Source organism: Notamacropus eugenii, chromosome 2 (assembly GCF_028372415.1).
Source record: "Notamacropus eugenii isolate mMacEug1 chromosome 2, mMacEug1.pri_v2, whole genome shotgun sequence".
Classification (NCBI taxonomy): Eukaryota; Metazoa; Chordata; class Mammalia; order Diprotodontia; family Macropodidae; genus Notamacropus; species Notamacropus eugenii.
The window spans coordinates 386,111,833-386,121,295 of NC_092873.1; the positions used below are offsets into that span (position 1 = coordinate 386,111,833).

The window sequence follows — 9,463 nt, forward strand, 5'->3', positions numbered from 1 at the left end:
AGGAAAATGACCAAATAGAGCTCAGTGACTTTCCCAAGGTAACACAGTAAGTAAATGTCCTGAAGGTGGATTTCAACTCAAGCCTTCTCGACTCTAGGCCTAGCCTTCTATTCACTGCACCACCTAGTTGCTGAGTCAAAAAGGAGAAAATGACTTGAAGCCAAGGGCTAGAGCCACTGAAGAAAGTGGGAGGATGATCTGAAGATTGACAGTGAGGTCAGGGTATTATAACGAAATTACATAAATTTGAAGGAAGAAATGATATTGGGGAAGAGCAGGACAAGAAACATACAAGTAAATCTAATAAATACTGTTTAAACATCTACTGTGTGCAAGTTATTGGCCTAAACTCTGAGGATACAAAGACAGAAATGAAATCCAGTCCCTTACCTCAAAGAATGACAGTGAATAGATACATTAATGTAAGGAACTCAAAGATGGAGAGCCAGAAGACACATCAAAGGCTACCATTCCCAAATCAAGCTTGCAATCTGAGCACCATCCTCATCTCCCCCAACCAGAACCTTGGACTCTGGCTCTAAACTCACTCTGAGCTCTGATCTGGAAGCTTTCATCTCAGTTGGCCTAGCACCAAGTCTCCACATCACTTCCCAGCAAAATCATAGGCTCCCACCGCACTGGTTTCCAGTTCCTCATTATGTATTATACCTAACCCCACCCCTACTCCCATTACAATTGAGGGCTGTTTTGCAGCTGTATTTGTATCCCTAGTCCTTAGCACAGTATCTGGCATACAGTAACTCCTTAATAGATGCTTTAACTATCCAGCCACAGTCATAGGATCATAGGACTAGAGCTAGAAGGGATCTCTGAGGATATCTAATCCAATTCCCTCACTGTATATATAAGGAAAATAAGACTCAGGCTAACACAATTGACAAAGGTCACAGGAATCAAGTGTCATGATTTAATGGGATTTATTATTGTCTTTAAACTCCATGCCCAGAGAAATCATGTCATGTCAGTTCTTAAGGGAGGTTACCCATTTCTGAATCTGCCAACATCTGGTTCTAGAATGGCACACTTGTCATTTGTAGAACAGGAGCACAGCAGCCTCTGTTATCTGCTGACTGGTGCTATAACCAACATGAGTTCCATAGCCATTCCAGTCAAAGGCAGAGAAATCCCCAGACTGCATGGGATTCCCTTCTAGGAATAATCCTCCTCCACCAATGCAGTGCTGCAAAGGAGAAAGATAACTATGAAAGAACCATGGAATTACTATATTTAGTAAGAGAATCTACCAGGGGAAGGAAATACATGGAATCCCTTGGTTTCATTTATATGTTATGGAACTTACAAAATGATCCTCAGAATCCTCAGAATGCTAGCTGTCCCCATGGTTGTAGTGCCCACAACTCTCCTCCTTGCTTATATATAACGATTATCTTCAAGACCTAGTTCAAATGCTGCCACTCACGGGAAGCCTTTCCCAACAACATAGACCTTGGTGATACTTTCAGTTAGTACGAGTTACCCATTCAGGTAATCCTTTTAATGACTCTCCCACACACAGGAGAAAGCCCTTGGATTTTAGAATTATAAAACATTGGTTTGAATCTTGCCTCTATTCCTATTCTATGCCAATGTGATCTCAATTAAGTCAGTTGTCCCTTTCTGGGCCTCAATTTGCTTCTCTGTAGAATGACTTGCATTAGATATCCTATTTGGTGTTTAAGTTCAGAATAAAAATGAAATGAAATGAAATGAAAATTATTTTTAAATGAGTACCTTATACTAGGTTAATGTCAAAAGTCACCATACGTTCTAAATCAGTGAACTAAAAATTATCATGTGCTCTCTTGTATTCTTTCTATTTCCCCAAAATTAGAAGCACTTTTTAAACAAGAATAACCAATTTTCTTTCTACAGCATAGTACCTTGCCCACAGGCAACAGCAGCAGATTGGACAAAGGGCTGGCATTGAGGTTAGGGGTAAGGTCCTGCCTCTGGCACATACTTGATGTGTTACCCTGGTCAGATGGTTTATGCTCCCAGTATCCCCAGGCAATGCTGTCAGATTTAAAACTACAGGCAAGTATCTGAATCAACAGAGGTTGTTTTTATACAAGAAATTGCCATACAGATGAAATCATCAGTTTGAACAACAAATTTACAGACTTTGAAAAAAACTGATACTAAATGGACACAAGGTGTGAATGATTTTGAGATTAAGGGTTTAAAAAAATTTCCTTTGAAGCTTTATTTCCACGATGTGCCAAATTTAAAATAAAACTTGGGCATAGAAATATGCAATCTTCAAGTCTGGTGCATTTGAAAGGAAAATGGTTCCTAAAAGCATCAGTCTGTTCAATAGTTCCATCCTGTGCCTGACCATCGCAAGATAACAGACGTATACTCACTCTGCTTCTGGACTGCCCCCAAACCTGAAGCCATGGGTAGTTTGCAGATGCCCAAAAAGATACATTGCCAAATCAGAAGCTATGGTTCTCAATTGTGATTCAGTATGACCAAAGCTTATGCCCCAGTGTTAGAGCCCTTCTAAGACATGGAAGGAGACCTGGCATCTCTTTTCTATCTCCAAACTGAAGGACAGGTAGCAATAGGGTGTCACAACTTCATGTTTGAAGACTACATCTTGAGATTTTGACATTCTATTACCACTCTGATTCACAAGTGAGAAGTCCTTGTGTGGAGAAAGGCTAAGAAAAATGGAATTAGATGAAGAGATTTGCCAGGATAGAGAATTTACATTCTTAGAATGCAAAGGTTAGGGGGAAGCCACAAGAAAACAGAAAATATAGGAGCTGAAAGGAAACTTCAAGGTCCCAGAGTTCTTGGTCCAATTAAATGCTAAAAATACATTCATAATCCTCCTGATAAGCAGTAGATCTGCTTATGTACCTTCAGTGATGAATGTTGCCCACTAAATGAGGCAAGCAACTGCAGTTATAAGGATGGGGCATGGGGGGGTGGGGAAGATATTCCCTCCTTCTGGGAACTGATTGGAGAGAAACTCTAATGCTGAGAGTTGATTAGAGGAAAAGTCAATTCATTTTGATTGGCAATGAACTGTCTCGTCTGGTCTGCCTTGTTCTTTAGCACCATTTGCGATTTGAGAGAGTGGTAATCCTTTATTTAAAGACTGTCTCATCTAAATTATCTTCTACTACCCTCTGCAGCTGGAGAGGGGATAATTAGCCCAGAAAACATGGTTGCATAGCTCTATAGACCCTAGGTTGAAGGGAATTGCTTGTCACAAAGAGTGGAATGCTGCTGGTTCACTGAGTGCTTCACAGTCTTTCCATAGTCCAGGAGTGGTATAGAAGGGATTTCATGAAACAGGACAGTGGAGAGGCCCCAAAGAGGAGGGCTCCCACCCAGCAGGTAACACAGAGAGCAACCTCTCCCCTGAGGAGATCAAAGGCATCAAAACCTGTGTCCAGAGCTACGAGTTGTCCCAGGAACATGGATTTACTTCCCTACTTACCTCTCACTGCTATCTTTCTGAAGTTTATGCTTACTCTCCTCTCTCCTACCTGGCCCCCCCACACGCACACACACACACACACACACACACACACACACACATACACACATACACTTCCTACCTCTATGATTCTGCACAAGTCTCTACAACTCTCTCAGTCTCAGTTTCTTCAGTAAAATAACAATGCCACCTACTACACAGGCTGGCCCTGAAGGTTAAATGCGACAATATGTATAAAGCGCTTTGTCAGTATTAAAACACTACGTAAATGTGAGCTTGTATTATGGGTGCTATCATGAATCACATTGCCTCAAACCTTTTCCTCAATATTTCTCTCTTTGTGTGTTTCTGTCTGTTTCACTGTGACTCTCCATCAATGGACTGAGAAGAGGGAGAGTTGGTGTGAGGCTCTCATTTGACCCCACTAGGTTCAGAGAATCCCCAGTTGCTGCTCTCCAAACCTTCTAATGGGTCCCAGGACTCACATGTTCAGTGTTCCATCCAGTGACTCGCACCCCAGCACACAGAGCATTGACTGCTCTTTCATTATTATATACCTGGAACTGGACAAAGCCTCCAACCAGTTCATCTGGTAAGACACAAGAGAATTTGAAAGATCATTTTGAAGACAAAAATTCAGAGATTGGTTTCAAAGGAGCAGGCCTGGAATTCCCTCAGTGGTGTACCTTAAAATCCAGGCTGTGGCTTAACACTAATGATTTAGAGCAAACCCATCTGGGAGCATGGACTCATGCATTACAACCACAGAAACAGATAGAAGGGACTAAGACCAGTCGAAGACATCCCCAGAAATTCCAACGAAGTTCTTCGCCTTAGTGGAGTCCCTTTGCTTATTTGAGGAATGAAGGAAAACTATGGTGTTCCTTTTATGGGCAAGTCACCATTGCAGTACAAAACTCAGAGTGATGAGGCTAGCAGGTAATATTATTTTGGAGAGCTCAGATAAAAAACACTCACTCTAGCCCAATGGAGAGTAATACTTGGCAGTTTCTTCTGCATCCCCAAAGTCATAGATGACAGGCACAACTGGGCCGTTGTCAGTCCAGCATTTCCCAGCTCCATATTTCACTGCATACTTCTTCAGGAGACATAAAGTAACAGCATGAGGACAGGTGTCTGAAGATCCTGTTGAGCCCAGTTCCCAGGGATACCCTTTACCCATCTGGCACAGGGAACCCAATTTACCTGATAGAGGTCAAATAGGTTCCCTCCCAGATACTTGAAGAACCCAGTGGATGTACGATATCTAAGCAGGGATCTCTTCCACCATTGCTGCAGGGGAGACTTGTTGGGCACATGCCAGATGGCCAGGTCCTTGGCCTGGATGTCATAGTAACCTGGGTTCTAGAAGACAACAGTTGACTTAGTCCAGTGTTGTCATGAGTCAATTTCCACAAAGGTAGACTGAGGCATATTCTCTTTGAGCAAGATAACATTTTATTACAAATAGGGATGCTGGTGGCTCTCCTTCATTCTCAAAGAAGGCCAAAAAAACCACACTATGCTAGAGTCAAGTTACAACACGTCTGACTGTGGTTGATCAGACCAATATGAGCTCAGAATGCTCTACCATAACTCAGACACAAATAGTCCATTTGAATACCTGGGGTGGATTCTAAAAATTTGTGTATGTCACATTTTCTTGTGACCTATTTCAATTCTGTTTTTCTCATAGAGCACAGCACCTCTTATGATGAGCACACATCATGCTGGGTAGTACTGTTTCAGTGTCTCACATGTCACACATTCAATTCCAAAGTTCTCAAGAGAAACTTTGAGAGTGTCCTTGGATTATGTCATCTGACCACCATGTGAGCATTTGCCCTGTGTGAGTTGTCCATAAAAAAAAAAAAAATAGGGAGGCTACCTGCCAATAGAGTGGTAGAATGGGTAAATGGATTTTCCTCAGTTGACCAAAGATGAGAACTTAACTCATTTTTATAGGGTTACAATAAAGAACAGAAAAGACTAGGTGACATGATGGGGGTGAGGGTAACATGACTGATTACATAGCTAAGGCATGAGGGGACAATATGATTGGTTATAAGTTGGACTAGCAACCACCCTCTCCTTTCCCTCTGTGACTAAGAAGTGTTCATTTAAGTCCACCTGCAAGTTTAAAAGATAGTGGACCAGACTTTTTTTGGAAAGCAAACCAGACATCCTTGAAGGATAGCTTGGTGATATAAATATTATATACCAGACTTTCTGGGTACACCAAAATCTCCCAAGGATAGCAGAATTTCTTGAGGCAAGAATAGAATAGTGATTAGCAGGAGAGCTGGATGTCTAAAATTAATTCATCACAGAAGAGCTGAACTTCTATACTAAATTCAGAGGCAAAGAACCATGACGTTAGGTAGTTAGAGGATATAACCAAATAATTATAAATAGCATCAATAAAAATGATAATCAATTTTGTCTTCTCAATCGCCTCCCAGGAAGTCACATTGAGACTAGGACTGAAGCTAAAGGCGCTTACTTATTGGGTTGTGAACTTTGGAGTCACACTGATCACACGTGTGACAAAGCTTACAAAACACAGAATCACAGAATTTGAAAGATAGGAGAGACTTCAACAATCTTCTTGTCTAACCTGTACACAGAAGATTCACTATTGTAATATTAATTAAATGCAAGACATTGTCTAGCTTGATGACCTTCAATGAAACAGAACTCACAACTGCTCAAAGCAACCCATTCCACTTTTGAAAAATTCTCATTTTTAGGAAGTATTTTTTTCTGACATCAAGGTCAAAGTGACCCCTTTTCATGTATCACCTAGTGTTCCTGCTTCTAGCTGCTAGAGTCAAACCAAACACATCTAATCTCTCCTCCACATATAAAATTACCTTAGTCCTATCAGGTGAAACTCTTTCCATAAAAAAATCAAAGAACCACAAACTCCAAGGGGTAAGAAATCAGGAACCATTAGGAGGATATTTGTACACATTCAGACCAGAAATACTTGGCATTCAGACAGACAGGGTCTATCAGGTACTCTGGGCATACCTTGTAGTCATCGCTGGTAGCAGCTTCTGCGGATCCAAAGGTGGCATAATTGGCCCAATTCCCATCACCTTCAGGGTAGTCTGCTCTATTCCCCTGCTGGCTGGACCAGCTATCCCCCTGGGTGCACTTCCCTGCCAAGTGATTCTCATGCACACTGGCCACCAGGGTCCAGCCACCTCCCCCAGACCTCATGTCACAAAAGGTCTGGTAGATGTTCCCATTCCCAGTCTGAAGGAAATACAGGCCATCTGCAGACAAAAAACCCACAGGGAACTACTCACTGACCACCATGAGTAATCTTAGAGATACGAAAAGGCCTGAAAACCAGAGGAATCACCTTCTAGGATTCACCCTGACTTGGCCTGGGGATATTCTTTAGAAACTAAAGAAACTCTTCTTTCCCTGAATCTGGGAGAATGTTCCTGAGCTGAGGCTGATCTAGGGCATAGGAATAAGAGTTACAACTGAAAATCTCTTATTTAAGATTATGTTCTGAATCATCACAACTCCAATTTGTACAGTATTTAAGAGTCTGCAAATAACTTTCCTACATACTACTCAGTGAGATGGAGAATGCATATATTGTGGTTCTCCTTCTACAGCTTTTGAACCTAAGGCTCAGAGAAATTGCTAGTTATTATAGTCACACAGCTGATTAATGTCAAGACAAAGCTCTGAACCTACATTAATTGGTTCTAAGTCCAGAATTCTTTCCACTATGTCACAAATGTTCTCTCTTGCCCATTCCTATGAAAGTCAACAAAAAATGAATTGAATAATATTAGTGATTTGCAGGCCTGACCCAGCACTTGAGAGCTTGTAAATGTGAAGTTCAGCACCACAGAGCTTTTAATACGGGCCCTAAGAGGCAGAGACGCATGAGGTATACTTACTCCCCAGTTTTTCTTCCATTTTGGTTCACTGACCCTGAAGCCTCTGCTCTCTTAGCTTTGTTCAAAGGACCCTAATCTGAAAGGCTCTATCCTGGAATGATGCTGCTGGGTGGAGCACAGGGCCGAGAAGAAATGGTGCCCCTCTATAATGGTAATTTAAATGGGGAGACCTTTCCAATACATTAGTAGGCCTATGCCTGAGTCACAGGGAAGCGTGAGTCACTTGAGTCTCTTTTGGAAGGAGTTTCCTGAAAGGGTGAAACAGGATGGTGTGGAGCAGGAAGGGGGAAACCGGAAGTGGCAGAATTGGAACAGAGCTGAGAGGAAGGTAGTCAGAGACCACTCAGAGCTGGGAAGGACACAGGTGAGCAGGCTGCTGGTTATGAATGAGAAAAAAGCATTTTGTTTAAGGGAGCTGGTTTGTGGGAAGCCCAGGAGAAGGCAAGCTTGGGAAAGGTGTTACCCTTTGCACTGTTATTGTGTATAGATTTCTTTGTTACTATGATGGATTTGGCTTTCTGGTGTTTGAATAAATGTTTCGAGTCTGTCTTACAAGTGGAGAGTTTATTGTATTTCTCCATTCAGAATTGTGCCAGCACATTCATCAGTGCCTTAGGTGCTATGAATATCACATTAGTGCTATACCTTCCCCTTTCCAATTTGATGGCTCTGGAGCAGCCAAGGGGCAGCTAGGGGACACAACAGATAGAACCCCATGCCAGAAGTGAGGAAGACTCCTCTTCCTGAGATCAAATCTGGTCTCAGACACTTGCTTAACTGTGTGAACCTGGGCAAGTCACTTAATCATCTCTAAAATGAGTTGGAGGAGAAAATGGCAAATCTCTCTAGTGTCCTTGTCAAGAAAACACCAAATAAGAACACAAAGAGTTTGAGATGACACAAATTACTCAACAATAAGAATGAGAATAATCAAGAAAGGAGAGGACAAATGGATGGGAGATTGTGGAAGCAAATAAAATGGAAAAAAAAACATGAGAATCAAGCAGGTTCTGGCATCACTGGCTTCAGTCTGCTGAAGCTCATCTGGTATTTGTCTCTCAGGCAAACATTTGATTGTCACCATTTTACTGAGGTGGACTTCAGGTTGCTCTACTGAGGACCCATTCAAGCAGGAATCATCTTGACCTGTCTTCACTTACCATTTGACTCTGGACATCTTTCTTTGATTTCCTTGCAGCTTCGAGGGATGTATCCAGATGAAGAAATACAGGTCTCATGCAAGGTCAGAGGGAGACCTGAGTCTCAAAAACATGCAGAGAATGCTTTTAGTTTCTTGTTACAAACTGTGCAAGTTCCCTCCACACCTCCATAACAGAAGGTACTGGTTTCATCTGTCCTTCTTGAACAGATCAGGAATCACCCTCATTTCTACCTAACTTAGTGGCATCCAGCCCCATGAAGCCTTAATAAGTATCAGGTAGTGAGAAAAACCAAATTCCTCTCCTACAACATAGGTCACATACAACATTTTGCATACTTTGGGGCTGGTACCTCGACATCCTCACATTCTTACTGAACTCAGGAGCTCACAAAGGGGCTCTCTCCAATCTACTATAGGCAATGAGGATTGTGCTCATAAGAAAGCCCTACCATCACCCTCCACACTGTTCCAGTTGCTTGTCTCTCTAATAATTTCAATGAACACACCATGGAGTGAAAAGGAAAATTTACAAGCAGAAAATGTGACTTACCAGCACTGCTCTCTTTGGCCACCAACACCAGGAACAGGCATGCACAAAGCCAGATCATTTTCTTTCTAAATACAAATATTTGTTACTGCAAAGAAAGGCCAGAGACCATTATCTCCCATATCCCAACCTACTCCCTTAAGCTCTGACCCCAGGCTAGCAAAGTCCTCAGCAAGGAAGGGCCTTGGCCTCCCATACTGGTCCATACTACAAGTGTACTGCTAAATGTTTAACAACCAGCTCTCAGGGAATATGTGTGTGTGTCTCTATGTGTCTGTATGAATACACATACTGAAAATTATGTCTGGAATACATAATATAATGCTCATATTACATATGCCACACATACTTTTACG

The 9,463-nt window shown here is 41.9% G+C and overlaps 1 pseudogene; it reads right to left on the bottom strand.

Moving 5' to 3' along the window:
• Positions 1-921: 921 nt before the first annotated feature.
• On the bottom strand, positions 922-9,180 carry LOC140529036 (intelectin-1-like; annotated as a pseudogene).
• Between the last annotated feature and the right edge of the window lie 283 nt (positions 9,181-9,463).